Genomic DNA, 14,959 nt, shown 5'->3' on the forward strand with positions numbered 1-14,959 from the left:
GAGTCCTCAAGGTCACACCTCCATCATTTACCTTCTCCAATTAGGCGCCGCATCCTGACAGCCTATTCAGTTTATGACTCATCACTGATGAGGTCAGCACCTTCACAATTTGACTACTTCCCTGGGTATCTTTTACCCTAATCATATTGACAGTCCATATATATATATATATACTTTTTTTTTAGATAGGACCTCACTTTGTAGTTCAGGCTGGTCTTGAACTCACTATGTAGCCCAGGCTGGCCTTGAACTTGTGACAGTCCTCCTGCCTCAGCCTCCTGAGTGCTGGGACTACAAGTGTTTACCACCATGCCCTGAGACAGTCAATATTAACTGTCACAACTCCTATATGATTTTATTTCCATGCTTCCCTTTTATGCTAATACTGTTATAAAAATGACACAAATTAGCCAGGCGTGTTGGCGCTTCCCTGTAATCCTAGCACTTGGGAGGCTGATGCAGGAGGATGACTGGGAATGGCTACATAGTGAGCTCAAGACCAGTCTGAACTACAGAGCAAGACCCTGACTGAATAAAAAAAATTAGGGGTGGGGATTTAGCTCAGTGGTTCCATCACCTGCCTTAAAGTGCAAGGTCCCAAGTTTGATCCCAGTACGGAAAAAAAAAAAAAGTACACAAATTATATGCATGTATTAGAAACCCAACAATACTTTGTTATAACTTTATAAAATTTTATGTCTAGTAAGAAGTTGAGAAAAGAAAGGAGAGCAAGTGGGAGTATGTATTTAGATCATTGTTATAGTAACTTTCCTATTTACTCCTTCTGCTTCTCTCCATTTGTGCCTGTGGATTTGAGTTACCACGCTATGACCCCTTTGGTCCTACTACCTACCTACCTGTCAGACATACTATGTTTCTCTATGTTTTAGTCCTAACAATACAATACCCTTATATAGGCTTATATGATTGCTTTTGAAATCAATTAAAAAGAGGGGAAAGAAGAAATACGTTATCTTTTGGAAGAACTTTTAAATTATTTCTTGTAATATGGATCTGCTAGCAACAAATTCTCTCAGTTTTTGTTTATCTGAGAATGTGTTTATTTTTTCTTTTGCCTTCATATTTGAAAAATAGTTTTTCTATGAAATTCTTGATCGATAGTCTTCTCCTCTTCTTTTTCTCCTTCTCCTTCTCTCCTTTTCCTTCTTCCTGTTCTTCTCCTCTCCTCCTCCTTCTTCCTCTTCCTCTTCTCTTCTCTTCTTCCTCCCCTCTCCCCTCCTCCCTTCTCTCTCTCTCTCTCTCTCTCTCTCTCTCTCTTTCTCTCTATGCTAGGCAAATGTTCTACCAGTGAACTATATCCCTAGCCTGACAATTTTTCTTTCCCACAGCACTTTGAATATATCATCTCACTGGTTTCTGGCCTCTATTGTTCTGATGGGATATTAGTTAAAAATCTTATCAGAGTTTCCCATAGATTATTGCTTTGAAGAGTTACTCTTTGTCTTATATTTTTAATATTTTTGAAAATATATCACACTATGATGTGTCTAGGTCTGGGTTTCTTTGAATTTGTCTACTTGGAGTCTGTTAAGCTTCTTTGATGTTAAGGTTCATGTTTCACATCATATCTGGAAATTTTCAGCAATTAATTCTTTTTTGTGTGTGGTACTGGGGATCGAACTTAGGACCTTGTGCTTGCGAGGCAGGCATGGTGCCACTGAATTAAATCCCTGTCCCAGCAATTAATTCTTTAAGTATATTTTCTGGGCTTGACTCAGTGGTGGAGTATTTGCCTAGCATGAATCAGATCCTGAGTTCAAACAGCAACACCACAAAGAAAAAAAAAAAACTGTGCTTCTTACTCTCTCTTCTCCTTCTGGCACTATTATTATGTGCATATTGAGACACTTAGCCTGTCATATTTCTCTGAGACCTCATTTTTCTTCATGATTTTTATCCCTGTCTGTTCTTTGGGTTGTACCTATCTTTAAATTTGTTGATTCTTCTTCTGCCAATTAAACTACTGTTGAGGGCGTGTGGTGAAATTTTCATTTCTGTTGTACTTTTCAAATCTTGACTTTCTATTTGGTCCTTTAAAAAATCCAAAAAACATTTTCTAGAGATTTCATAGTGGCTGAGTACACACAGTGGTACCCGTAGGACATTTGGGAGACATGGACTAGGAAGCACAGGTATTGGGAAGGGGTGTGAACAAAGATCCAGATAGGAAAGGCAACCTGATGGAGTTCACCAGATTAATTCCAGTATCAAAGATATTTAGAAAGGGAGGCTGAACTGCCTCTTGATCTAGCACTGCTTACAGCCCAGATCCAGCAATCCTGCCTTCTTGGAAGGATCCGACCCCTAAAGGAAGAAGCTGAGTACTGCTGCAGCGGCTGGGCTACACATATGACCAGTGTGACCTGGGAGAGAAAAGACACACGAGCAGGGGTGTGGTAGAGGCTCTACCATCACTCCCCCAAACACAGCGAGTTCTGTGCCTGCCAAATATCTTGTCCCCCTCCCATCCCACCCCAGTCTTTCAGATGCAGCACAGCTCAATGCCTACACAGGACCCCTCCCACTGCCAGCCAAAGCTGCTGTGCTTTGCAAGTTCTAGGCACTGCTGAACTCACTGGCTGAACAGTGACTTTTTTTTTTTTCTGGTATTGGGGATCAAACTCAGGACCTTGTGTTTGCGAGGCAGGCAGAGACACCACTGAGCTAAATCTCTGGCTGGACAGTGACATTTTGTGAAACATTTGTACAAAACCCCAAAGAACAAGAACAACAACAAAATTAATGAAGAAATAAGGACTTTCTATGAGGGCACCTAAGAAATTCATGACCACCAAACCAACATTGAAAAAAGTACACAAGAGAATTCTAGACAGAGACAGCAAGGCCAACATCACCAAAGAGACGAAAGGAAAAAAAATACATCTAAGTAGGTGAACACTGAAAGAAAAGGGAAAATATAAAGGAAGCAGCAATGAAAAAAGAAAGTGAGTATAGGATTCAGTAAATACCTTTAGTAATAATGTCAATGTAAATGGTCTCAACTCCCCACTCAGAAGATACAGACTGGCAGATTGGCTCAAAAAACAAAACCTAATTTTATGCTGCCTACAATAGATTAACCACATTCATAAAGAAACACATAGGCTAAAAGTGAAAGGGTGGAAAACAATACTTCATGTCAGCAGTCCCAATCTTTTTGGCATCAAAGACCAGTTCCGTGGAAGACAATTCTTCCATGGGTAGGGGCTGGGGGAAAGCCTCAGTATGATTTAAAGGAGTGAGCAACCTAGATCTTCTGCAGTTCACAGTAGGATTTATGTTCCTACAAGAATCTAATGCTGCTACTGATCTGACAGGAAGCAGAGCTCATATGGTAGATGAAATTTCATTTGCTTACCTGCCACTTACCTCCTGCTGTGCAGCCCAGTTCCTAACAGGTTATAGACCTTTACCAATTGATGGTTCAAGGATTGGGAATCCCTGCTCCATGCGATAGAAGCCTAAAATCGAGCAGAAGTAGCTATCCCATTTTCAAACAAGTGGACTTGTTTGAAAGTGGACTTCAAGCCAAAACTGATCAGAAGAACAGAAAAGGTGACTACTAACTGGTAAAGGGAATAATTAGAGATAACAATAGTAAAAACATATGCACTGAATGTTGGAGCACCCAATTTCATAAAACAAATACTACTGGACATAAAAGTTCAGATTAAACATCAATACAATCATATTGGGTGACTTCAATATGCCACTGTCACAAATAGGTCAACCACACAAAATATCAGCAGAGAAATATCAGAGTTGAACCACATCATCAAATAAATGGATTTAACAGATATCTACAAAGTGTTTCATCCAATAAAAAAATACATATTTTTCTCAACAGCACATGGAACATTCTCCACTATAGATAACATCTTAGGCCATAGAATACTTTTTGTTTTTTTTTACTGGGGATAAAACTCAGGACCTTGAACTTGCCAGGCAGGTTAGGCACCACTGAGCCACATCCTCACCCTGGCCATAAAACACACTTAAGTAAATACAAAAGAACTGAAAGAATCCCCCACATACGATTGGATCATAATGGATCAATGGCAAAAGAAACCACAGAAACTTTGCAAACGCATGGAGATAAAATAACATACACGTGCATCATCAATGGGTCAGAGAGGAAATTAAAAAGTTCCTAGAATCAAATGACAATGGCAACACAACATGCCAAAATCCATGGGACATAATGAAAGGAGTTCTAAGAGGGAAGTTTATAGCTGTCAATGCCAAAATTAGAAAAACGGAGTGATCTCAAATAAATAACCTAATGACGCACCTAAACAACAACAACAACAAAACTACAGGCCAATTTCCTTAATGAACATAGATGCAAAAATCTTCAAAAAAATAGTTGCAAATAGAATGCAACAAATCATTAAGAAGATTATACAACTTCATCCCAGGGATGCAAAGATGATTGAACATACATAAATCAATAAATATAATATAACACATAAACAGAAGTAAAGATAAAAATCACATGATCATCTCAATAGATGCAGAAAAAATATTTGACAAAATTCATGATAAAAACCTTGACATAAAAGGTATAAGGACCTCACCTTAAACTGATAAAAGTCATTTATAATAAATCTACTGCCAACATCGTAGAAAATAGGGAAAAACTTAAACTATTTTCTCTAAAATATGGAACAATCCACTCTTACCACTTTTGTTCAACATAATACCAAAACTTTAGCCAGAGCCATCAGCCAAGAGAAAGAAAAGAAAAGAGAAGAAAATAAAAATTTAAAATAGACAAGAAAGAAATCTAGTGTGGTGGTGCAAACCTGTAATCTCAGCCCTTGAAGGCTAAGGTAGGAGGATCACTATGTGTTCAAGGCGAGCCTGCACACACAGTGAGTTCAAGGCTGGCCTGAGCTATGTAGTAAGACCTTGTGTCAAAAAAGCAAAAATTAGGGCCAGGGATTTAGCTCAGTGGTTCTGGTGCCTGCCTTGCAAGTGCAAGGTCCCAAGTTTGATCCTCGGTACCAAAAAAAAAACCAAAACAAAAAATCAAAAATTAATTTTTTTAGAAAGAAGTCAAATCACCCTTATTTTCAAATGATGTGATCCTTTACATAGAAGAAGATTTTTAAAAATTATGTATATCAGGGGCTGGGGATTTAGCTCAGTGGTTCTGGAGCCTGCCTTGTAAGTGTAAGGAACCGAGTTCAATCCCTGGTACCAAAAAAACCCACACAAAATTATGTATATCAAAGGCTGGGGATTTAGCTCAGTGGCACCATGCCTGCCTCCTAAGCACAAGGTCCTGAGTTCAATCCCCAGTACCCCCCCCAAATATGTATATCAAAAGTATACCAATAAAATTAAAATTTTTAAAATAAATAAAAATAAAAAGATACATAAACAAACAAACAATAGCCTCTTTAACAAATGGTGTAGGGAAAACTGGTTATCCATATGCAGAAGAATGAATCTAGATCCATATCTTGCCCTCTTAGTAAAATTAAATAACAATGGATCAATGACCTAGATATAAAACAGAAACAGAATCTGCTGAAAGAAAAAATTGGCAAAACTCTTGAAAACATAGGTATAGGCAAGGACTTCCTGAACAGAACCCCAAATGCTCATGATATAATATCAAGAATCAACAAATGAGATTATATCAAATTAAAAAGCTTCTGGGGCTGGGGATTTAGCTCAGTGGCACCACACCTGCCTCTCAAGACAAGGTCCTGAGTTTGATATCCAGTACCGGAAAGAAAAAAAAAAAAAAAAAAGCTTCTGCACAGCAAAGGAAATGATCCAAAGAGTGAAGAGACAACAGACAGAATGGGGAAAAAATTTTGTCAGTTATCCCTTGGACAGAGGACTAATATTCAGAATATATAAAAACTCAAGTAATTAGACGCCCCCCCACTGAAAAATAACCAATTTTTTAAAATGGGCAATTGAAAGGAAAAGATACTTCTCAGAGTAAGACATACAAATGATTCAAGAGCACAAAAAATTTTTTTTTCAGCATTTTGCCCATTAGATAAGTACACAGCAAAACAACACTGAGATTTCATCTTCAGTAAAAATGGCTACAATATTATCAGGGACTCAAAAAACAACAAATGCTGGCAAAGTTGTGTGAGGAGAGGAATCCTTCTATATTGTTCTTGGGAATGTAAACTAGTACAACTACTATGGAAATCAGTATTGAGATTCTTCAAGGATATCTTATGGATACCTTCCTGAAAGAGTTAAAGTGATCATATTAGAGTGATACATGCATGCTGATCTTTATAGCAGCACAATTCACAATAGCTAAATCATAGAAGCAACCTATTTGCCATCAGTAGATGAATGGATAAAAAAGTGCAGTATACATACATACAATGGAATACTATTCAGGCATAAAGAGGAATCTCAGTCATTTTTAGGAAAACTGATGGATCTCAAGACCATAATACTAAGTGAAATAAATCAGACACAGAAGGATAAATATTACATGGTTTTTCTAATATGATTCACAATATAAACAATTGAAAGAGCAAAATAAAAGAGAGATGGTAGGAAACAGTAGGCAGATTCTGGAGATAGGAAAGGGATTTGGCAAAGGAGGGAAAAGAAGGGGGAAGAATGAGTAAAAATGATTAAGATGTGATATGTATTTGTACCAATTCCTGAAGATGAATGTAATTGCTATGTACCACAAACATATCCTAAAAAAGAAAAAAATATTTTCTATTACCCTTCTCTAGAGGAACAGAATATGACATGATATATACTTATAAATATGATATGATAAATATATATACATATATTTTTTCTTTTGCAAGAGGATTTATTAGGCAGCCCTATAGGAATGGAAGAAACGAGAGTCAGATGTCCACAGGCAAAAGACCCACGAGCTCACGAAGAATGGAGCTTCCAAAACACACAGCAGACTTCCTCTTTTTCCCTTTTTATTCCACTGAGGCCGCAAGCCAATTGGACCTCCCACAGTTGGGGCAGGTTCCCCCCTCAATTTGCTGGCCTGCATGCCAAACATCTCTGGAAAAACCCTACAGACACACTCAGAAATGTGCTTCAGTAATCTCCTTCCTAGGTGTTTCTTTTCTTTTCTTTTTTTTTTTTTTTTGTACCAGGGATAGAACTCGGGTCCTTGTGGTTGTGAGGCAGGCGGTGGAACCACTGAGCTAAATCCCCGGCCCTCCTAGGTGTTTCTTAATCCAAAGGAACATATCACAATTAATAGTCACATTTATCTTTTTATTCATATTCTCGATTTATGAGACACTGTCCTCACAGCTTCTTTCATTTTGTTTTGTTTTGTTTGTTTTGGGGGGTGGTGGTGGTGGGTGGTGGGGAGAATTATTGGGAATTGATCCCAGGACTAGACAAACAGCCCTACTTCTTTCACTTTTTAATTGCTCCCTCTGTTTCAGAGAGTGATTTTTCTTGTCTGTCCAAGCCACAAAGATTTTAAGATGCCCAAATAGTCTGGCTCTTTTTGTTTTGTTGAGACAGGGTCTCTCTAGGCAGTTCAGGCTGGCCTTGAACTCACTATGTAGCACAGGGTGGCCTTGAACACTCAGCCTCCCACGTGCTGGGATTACAGGTGTGCGCCACCAACCCTGCCTTATTTCTTTCACTTTGTAAAGTACGGTTTCCATGAGTTCCTTGAATTTATTTACAATGTCTGCTTTGAGGGGTTTGTCTGTTCAATCTGACACTTGGACCCTCTCACAGGTAGTTTCAGTTGCTTTCTTCTTCTTCCCCCTACATAAAAGTAACACTTTCTTGTTTCTTTTTAAGTCTTAGAAGTCTTTGTTGAAAATAGACGTTTAATCCAGTAGCAACTTTGGTTGATTCCCTTCCCTTTCTCCGGGGCTTGTTTTTGTTGTTTAATGTATTTTAACAAAGTGTATTTCCCCAGCAATGCGAAGCCATTTATGTCATTTCTTGCAGAACTGTCTTGAGATAATAGTGATTTTGTAGCACTCTCACCCTTTCTCCTTTTTTTTTTTTTGGTACCAGGGATAGAACTCCGGTCCTTGCGCTTGCGCAGCAGGCAGCGAAACCACTGAGCTAAATTCCCGGCCAGCCTTTCTCCTTGATTGCTTTGGTAGGCTGTATATGTATTTAATATCATACCCAGTTGTTACTATCCACAAATTGCTTACTGTTTTCTACTAATTTCTCTACTGCTTTCAACAGTACCCTGGAACATATGGTGCCATAGAGCCTAAATTAAGGCAAAGATTTTGAGGGCTTTTTGGTTTGTTCTGAGTCTACATAGGTTCCTCTTAGTTGTGTTAATAAAGGAAGAGCCTTCTGGTAATGCTTTTGAAAAAGAAGTTGGAAAGGAAATAGGTCTTTGGGGATAAATTGGATTTTTTTTTTTTTTTTTGGCATGGGGGTAGGGAATCTAATGCAGGAGTTTGCACTTTCGAGGTAGGTGTTGGAACCACTGAGCTAAACCTTTATCCCTGGCTCCGGGATAAATTGGATTGTAATAGGCCAAGACCTAAGGCTAAAGAGAAACGGCAGGTGAGGGAATAGATTTATTCAAGACAAAGCCAGAAATCATAGTATTCTCATTCTGATTGGATAAGAATATGGAATAGTGGAAGATATAAGTGAAAAAGTATATTTGCATAATATTTAAAAATCTTTGAAAAATTTAGAAGCTGGGTGTAGTGGTACATGCCTATAATCCTAGCATTTGGAAGGCTGAGGCAGGAGAATCAACAAGAGTTCAAGGATAGCCTGGGCTATATATTGAGTTAGGGGCCAGCCTGGAATACAGTGAGACCCATCTCAAAAAACCTCCAATAATTTTAGAACCAAAATCAAATAGAGTAATAATTATAGTGTATCCTAAGCAGACTGGTATGGTTACCAAGGAAAAAAATAGAGAGGTGTGGATAATTGTTAGGATGCAATCAGAACTGCAAGAAGTAAGGATAATCTAAACTAGGACAGTGGCATTGTGGGATGGAAAGAATGCCCTACCATAAATAAGCCTGAGAGGGCTGGGGATTTAGCTCAGTGGCTCTGCACCTGTCTCATAAATGCAAAGGCCTGAGTTCAATCCCCCAGTACCCCCTCCAAAAGTGAGAGTAAGCCTGAGAAAGGGGAAATCATGGATTAAAAACTTGGTTTTAAAAATTCCTAGGAAAACTGCTATTAAAATTGCTTTTCCTTAGATAAGAAAAATATATTAGAAATAGAAAACAAAGAATAAGCTTCCCTGGGACTTAGTTTTATCTAACAATTTGTGATATAATATGGACATAGGGCCGGGGATTTAGCTCAGTGGTTTCGACACCTGCTGCGCAAGCGCAAGGGCCTGAGTTTGATCCCCAGTACCAAAAAAAAAAAAAAATATGGACATAGAAACATATAGAGAAAAAGTTTGGTTTATAAATTATTTTAAGATTTCTTTAAAGAGCTAGGCATGGTGGCACATGCCTGTAATCAAAGCACTTGGGAGGCTGAGGCAGGAGGACTGCTGTGAGTTTGAGGTCAGTTTGGGCTACATAGTGAGTTCAAGGCCAGCCTGGACTACATAATGAAACCCTGTCTCAAACAAACAAACAAACAAAGAAACCAGAAAAATCTTCAGTGTACAGAAGTGCAAAGAGAGTTAGAATTAGGGGGAAATTAATTTATGATCCTATAAAGATGCCTGAGCTCAGTGTTTTCCTGCGTCCTCAAAGGACCACAAGAAAAAAAGTAGAAAAAAAATTCAATCCTAATGTTATGTTATACCAGGGAGCATCTAATCATCCAAAACTTAAGGAAAACATAACTGCCCAAAGATATGGAGACAGTCAAGAAAGGGATTCTTTGATCATGGAAGCCAAAAGAAGCTACAGTATGATAGTGTAGAAAGACTGAGAATTTTCAATATTGAAAGAATTAAAGTGTAGAAGGAATCTAATTAAGTGTACAAAATGATAACAAAAGTTCACTAAATATAGAAAATTGACTGAAATATACTGTACATTGGAAACTCAGAAAAAGAGATACACTTGGGCCAAACAAAATCAAGTTTTATTTTACTTACTAGGTAATGAATCAATTACCTCTAGGTCACCAAATAAAAATGTCCTTTTTACTGCTGAGTGGTACAGCTGTAATCCCAGCGCTCAAGGAGGCTGAAGCAGGAGATTGAAAGTTTGAATTGAGTGGGCAGTTTAGCAATTTAGTGAGATTATATCTGAAAATGAAAAATAAAGATCTGGAGTTGTAGCTCAGTACAAATGCCCTGTGTACAATCCCTAGTACCACAAAATCAGTCAATCACTCAATCAATCACTCAATCAATCACTCAATCAGTCCTAAGCATGACCCCTAATATAAACTGTGGATGTTGAGTGTAGGATCATCAGTTCTAACATAGGCACCACTGGAGGATGATCTCATGATCATCTCATGATCATACATATACATGTTCTGGGGAAGAAGGTATGCGGACATTTTCTATACATTCTGCTTAACATTTTTATGAATGTAAAACTACCCCCGCCCTGTTGTACTTTTCTATATTTGATTTTATTTTCTGTAATAAATATGCCTTATTGACATAATCAGAAAAACACGAAAGTGGGCCGGGGATTTAGCTCAGTGGTTCCACCATCTGCCTCGAAAGCACAAGTTCCTGAGCCCTGGTACCAAAAAAAAAAAAAAAAGGAAAAAAGAAGAAAAACAAGGAAGTTATTTTACTATAAAAATAAAACAAAACTCGATTGCTTCTTGTTCAGTTCCATTAGGTCTCAGTAGGAGGTGGACTAACGCAGTATAAATGTTAACTCATCCTTCTCCAGGATGCATTTTCTTGCCACAGTCAGCCTTAACTGCAGCCATCCAGCCTGCTAATTCATAAATTCTGAATACATTCTTCACCCCCACATCCAGTTACTATCTAAATTCTGTCAGTTGTCCCTTTAAATACCTCTCACATATGCTCCCTTCTTTCTGTCCACTTGTTTGGGTCTTTATCATCTCTCACCTAAGCTTATATTTCCATATTACCCCTCTACTTTATCTACCTCCAGTTGTATCTCCCTCCAGCACTGTCTCCTAACGCTCCTATTTAACACCCTTCACTGGCTCCTCACTGTCTGTGAGGGTCAGAATCAGAATATCTCATAAACATTGTCTCATAAACATTTTTTCTTCTTTCTTTTCTTTCTTTCTTTCTTTCTTTCTTTCTTTCTTTCTTTCTTTCTCTCTCTCTCTCTTTCTTTCTTTCTTTTCTTCCTCTCTCTCTTTCTTTCTTTTTCTTTTTAAATTTATAAAAACCAGAAATTTATTTCTCATAGTTCAGGAGGCTGAGAAGTCCAAGATGGTTCAGTTGTCTGGTGAGGGCTGCTCTATGCTTCCAAGGCCGTACCATATTGCTGCATCCTCCAGGGGGAAGAACACAGTGTCCTCATTATTGGAACCAGCTTCAATCAAGCAGTGAAACCTCTTCATAAACATTAGCCTATAAACTCAAGTTCAAATGCTAGTTTTGCCTCTTGCACCTTTTCCAGAAGTACCCTAATACTACCAATACCCAGCTACCTTCATGTCTCCTGGATGTTTCTGGCTCCATCTCCTTGTGACCTTTCACCTTATTTTTCCTTTGCTTGAAATGTTCTTTCTCCCTTCCCTGACAACTCAACTCCTACTGGTTCAGAACACTGGGGTCGGTTAGCCTTCTTCCATTCTCCTTTTCCTGTCCTCCAGAACTCAGCTGTGATAATTGTTCCATCTGCTTCCCTATATGCATAATAATAATATATACATACATAATAACAATAATCACTAATATTGATTGAGCACTTTCATATGCCCATCCTTGCATACTATGAATATCGACACAACTATTGAATTTTTCACTGGGATTTTTGCATTTGGGGACTGTTCTTAGTAGATTTTATTTTTCTAGAGTAGTTTTTTCTTTCTTTGGCACCTTGACCCCAAGGATTGAGTGATTCAAGATTTCTCAGGCCAGTGTTGGAAGATGCTTGCATTCTGGTTAGAGGCTTTTGTTTTGGAGTCTTTCCAATCATATTATATGGTGTTTACCTTTATACTATATGATAACACTCTGCTAGTATGTATGCGATGCTTTGCAAGTATCAACTCATTTAATACAATAAACCTGTTATGTAGGTTCTGGAGATTGAACCCAGGGCATCACACATGCCAAGCACTTTACCACTGAGCTAAATCCTCAGACTATTTTTATTTTATCTTATTTTATTTTATTTTGGGACTGGGTATTGATCCAAAGGCCTTCACACTGAGGTACATCTCTATCCCTTTTTAATTTTTTTATTTTGAGACAGGGTCTTCCTAAGTCATTAAATTGGCAGGACTGGGCTCCAATTTCTAATATTCCTGCCTCAGCCTCAAAGAGTGCTGGGATTACAGATGCGTACCACCATGCCTGGCAAGTAGGCATTTTTTAAAAGCATCTTTTTATTGTAACACTTATTCCATTGTTTTGAAATGGCTTAGTTATCTATTTCCTCAATAGGGAGTCTTATCTCCCAAATCCTTACACATTTGTACATGTGTTTTTGGGAATATGATTAAGTCAACATTAGCATTTAACTAAGCTTTGATCCCAAGGATTGAGTGATTCGAGATTTCTCAGGCCAGTGTTGGGAGATGCTTGGATTCTGGTCAGAGGCTTTTGGAGTCTTTCCAATCATATTATATGGTGTTTACCTTTATACTATATGATCACACCCTGCTAGTTAATTAAGAAAACAACCTAGAGTTACCTTGTTTGTTACCTTTCTTCATAGGAAAGCTACCTTTCTGCGTCTCAGGGAAGCATCCTGAAATCTTCCAACTTCTATTTCCATAAAACTATCCCTAATCTGGGTAGATACCATTTATCCCACAGCGTTGGCCAATAACTTCTTTTTATTCTCTGGTTTCTCCTTGTTCCACTTCTGTCTTTCTTCAAGTCATTTCCTTCCCTTCTACCTTCCCTCCTTTGCTCTCTTCCTTCCTTTTATCTTTCTTAATGGTACTGGGGAATGAACCCAGGGCCTTTAGCGTGCCAGGCAAGCACCCTACCATTGAGCTACATCTCCACCCTTTTTATCTTTTGAGATAGGGTCTTGCTAGTCTGCCCCGTCTTATCTCAACCTTTGTATCCTCCTACCTGAGACTCCTGTGCAGCTGGGATTATAAGCCTGCACACCCAACTTCTCCAAATCATTTTCTTTTTGGGGGGATTGAGACAGGGTCTTACTGTGTAGCCCAGGCTGCCCTCAGCATTCTCAGTGCTGGAATTACAACAAGCATGCACCACCATGCCTGGCATTTTCTTTTTGTTTTGTTTCGGGTTTTTTTTTGGTACGGGGATTGAACTTGGGTCCTTGCGCTTTCGAGGCAGGTGGTAGAACCACTGAGCTAAATCCCCGGCCCTCCAAGGCATTTTCTATAAAACAGGTTAATTAAAAAAATCTCTAGGGCCGAGGATTTAGCTCAGTGGCACCACACCTGCCTTGCAAACGCAAGGTTCTGAGTTCGATCCCTGTATCAATCAATCAATCAATCAATAAATCTCCAAATTCCTTTATTACCTTTCCTTTGCACTTAACAACAAAATAATGCAGTTAACTCCTGCTCAAAACAGGAGTTATACTCCTGCTCAAAGCTCCAATCTCAGTTGTTTCTCCCCCAGATACAGCAAGCTCCCACCTCTTAGGTCTTCTATTCTTCAAACCAGCCCCAAATGTTCAGTATCAGGATCTGCACACTCATTTTGTCTAGAATGCTGATGGTCTACATGGTTGGCATGCTAACTTCTCTTTACTTAGGTTTTAGCTCAGGTTACCTCAAGAAAGTCACCTGAACACTTTTGTCTTTGAAAAATCTAAGAGATTAACTGTATCTAATTTATGTTTGGTTTTTTTAACCATTTTTTTTTTTTTTTTTTTTTTTTTAGTACTGGGGATCGAACTCGGGACCTTGTGCTTGCGAGCCAAATCCCCAGCCCTTCTAATTTATGTTTTAAATCTCTGCATTTTCTTTGACAATGAAGCCCTGAGAGCCCTTTACAATTTCTTCATTGGGCCATTATTTCACATCTTTCCCTAACCTCTGTTTTGTCTTCTTACACTGACCAGTCAGTACCTGCAATTGCCTTATTTACTCATTTTATTATTTATCTTCTCTACTAGGAACATAAGCTTCTACATGCAAAGGCTGCTTCTGTTTTATTCACTGCTGTATTCTTAGCACCAGGAATACGCACATTTTTTTGAATAAATGAAACAATGAAAAGGCAAGTGTCTCAGTGGTGTTTGTATAAGGAGGTCAGTCAGCTGAGTCCCACCAGAAATGAATCCCTGTGTCCTTATTGCTCTTTACTTACAGGGAGGGCAGAAGTCAAATACAAAAGAAGTTGGGATCCAGCAGACCCCTTTGCCAAACAGCAGCAGCAGCCGTAACAGTTGTCTCAGGAGGGGCAAAACTGGTCAGATCTGCCAATGACCTCCAGTGGTGACCTCCAAGGCTGAGGCCAGTCCTGCTTTGGGTGCAAAGTGCTGCCTGCTCTGGGTGGCCAGAGGGAGTTTTAACAAGCCCACTTTGCTAACAGGTCTGAAGAGAACAGTCAGTTCCGGGAAACCTAAGCCATTCGTTGGGGGCGTCCTGACCTGGACAGGAGTGGCCATTCCAAAAGTGAGCAGCCGGCCGGCCAGGTTAGCTGATACTAGTGTGAGCTTCTTCAGTCTTAGCTCCTCCCAGCATTCTTTCACCTACCTTTACCCTAAATTCTCCTACACCTTTGCCTTCGTAAAATCGAAGCAATTGTTATCTAATTTGTGCCCTAAATGTCTCTGCATCATTTTTTAAAATTATGAACTCTCAAGGACCCTTTAAAATTACTGGATTGTCCCATTTTTTTTTTTTACGTGCCTTGTCTCTTTATTTAGTTCGCATGTTG

Source organism: Heterocephalus glaber, unplaced genomic scaffold (genome assembly GCF_053883595.1).
Source record: "Heterocephalus glaber isolate CG9 unplaced genomic scaffold, H.glaber_assembly_v1.0 deba00001600, whole genome shotgun sequence".
NCBI classification, from domain to species: Eukaryota; Metazoa; Chordata; class Mammalia; order Rodentia; family Bathyergidae; genus Heterocephalus; species Heterocephalus glaber.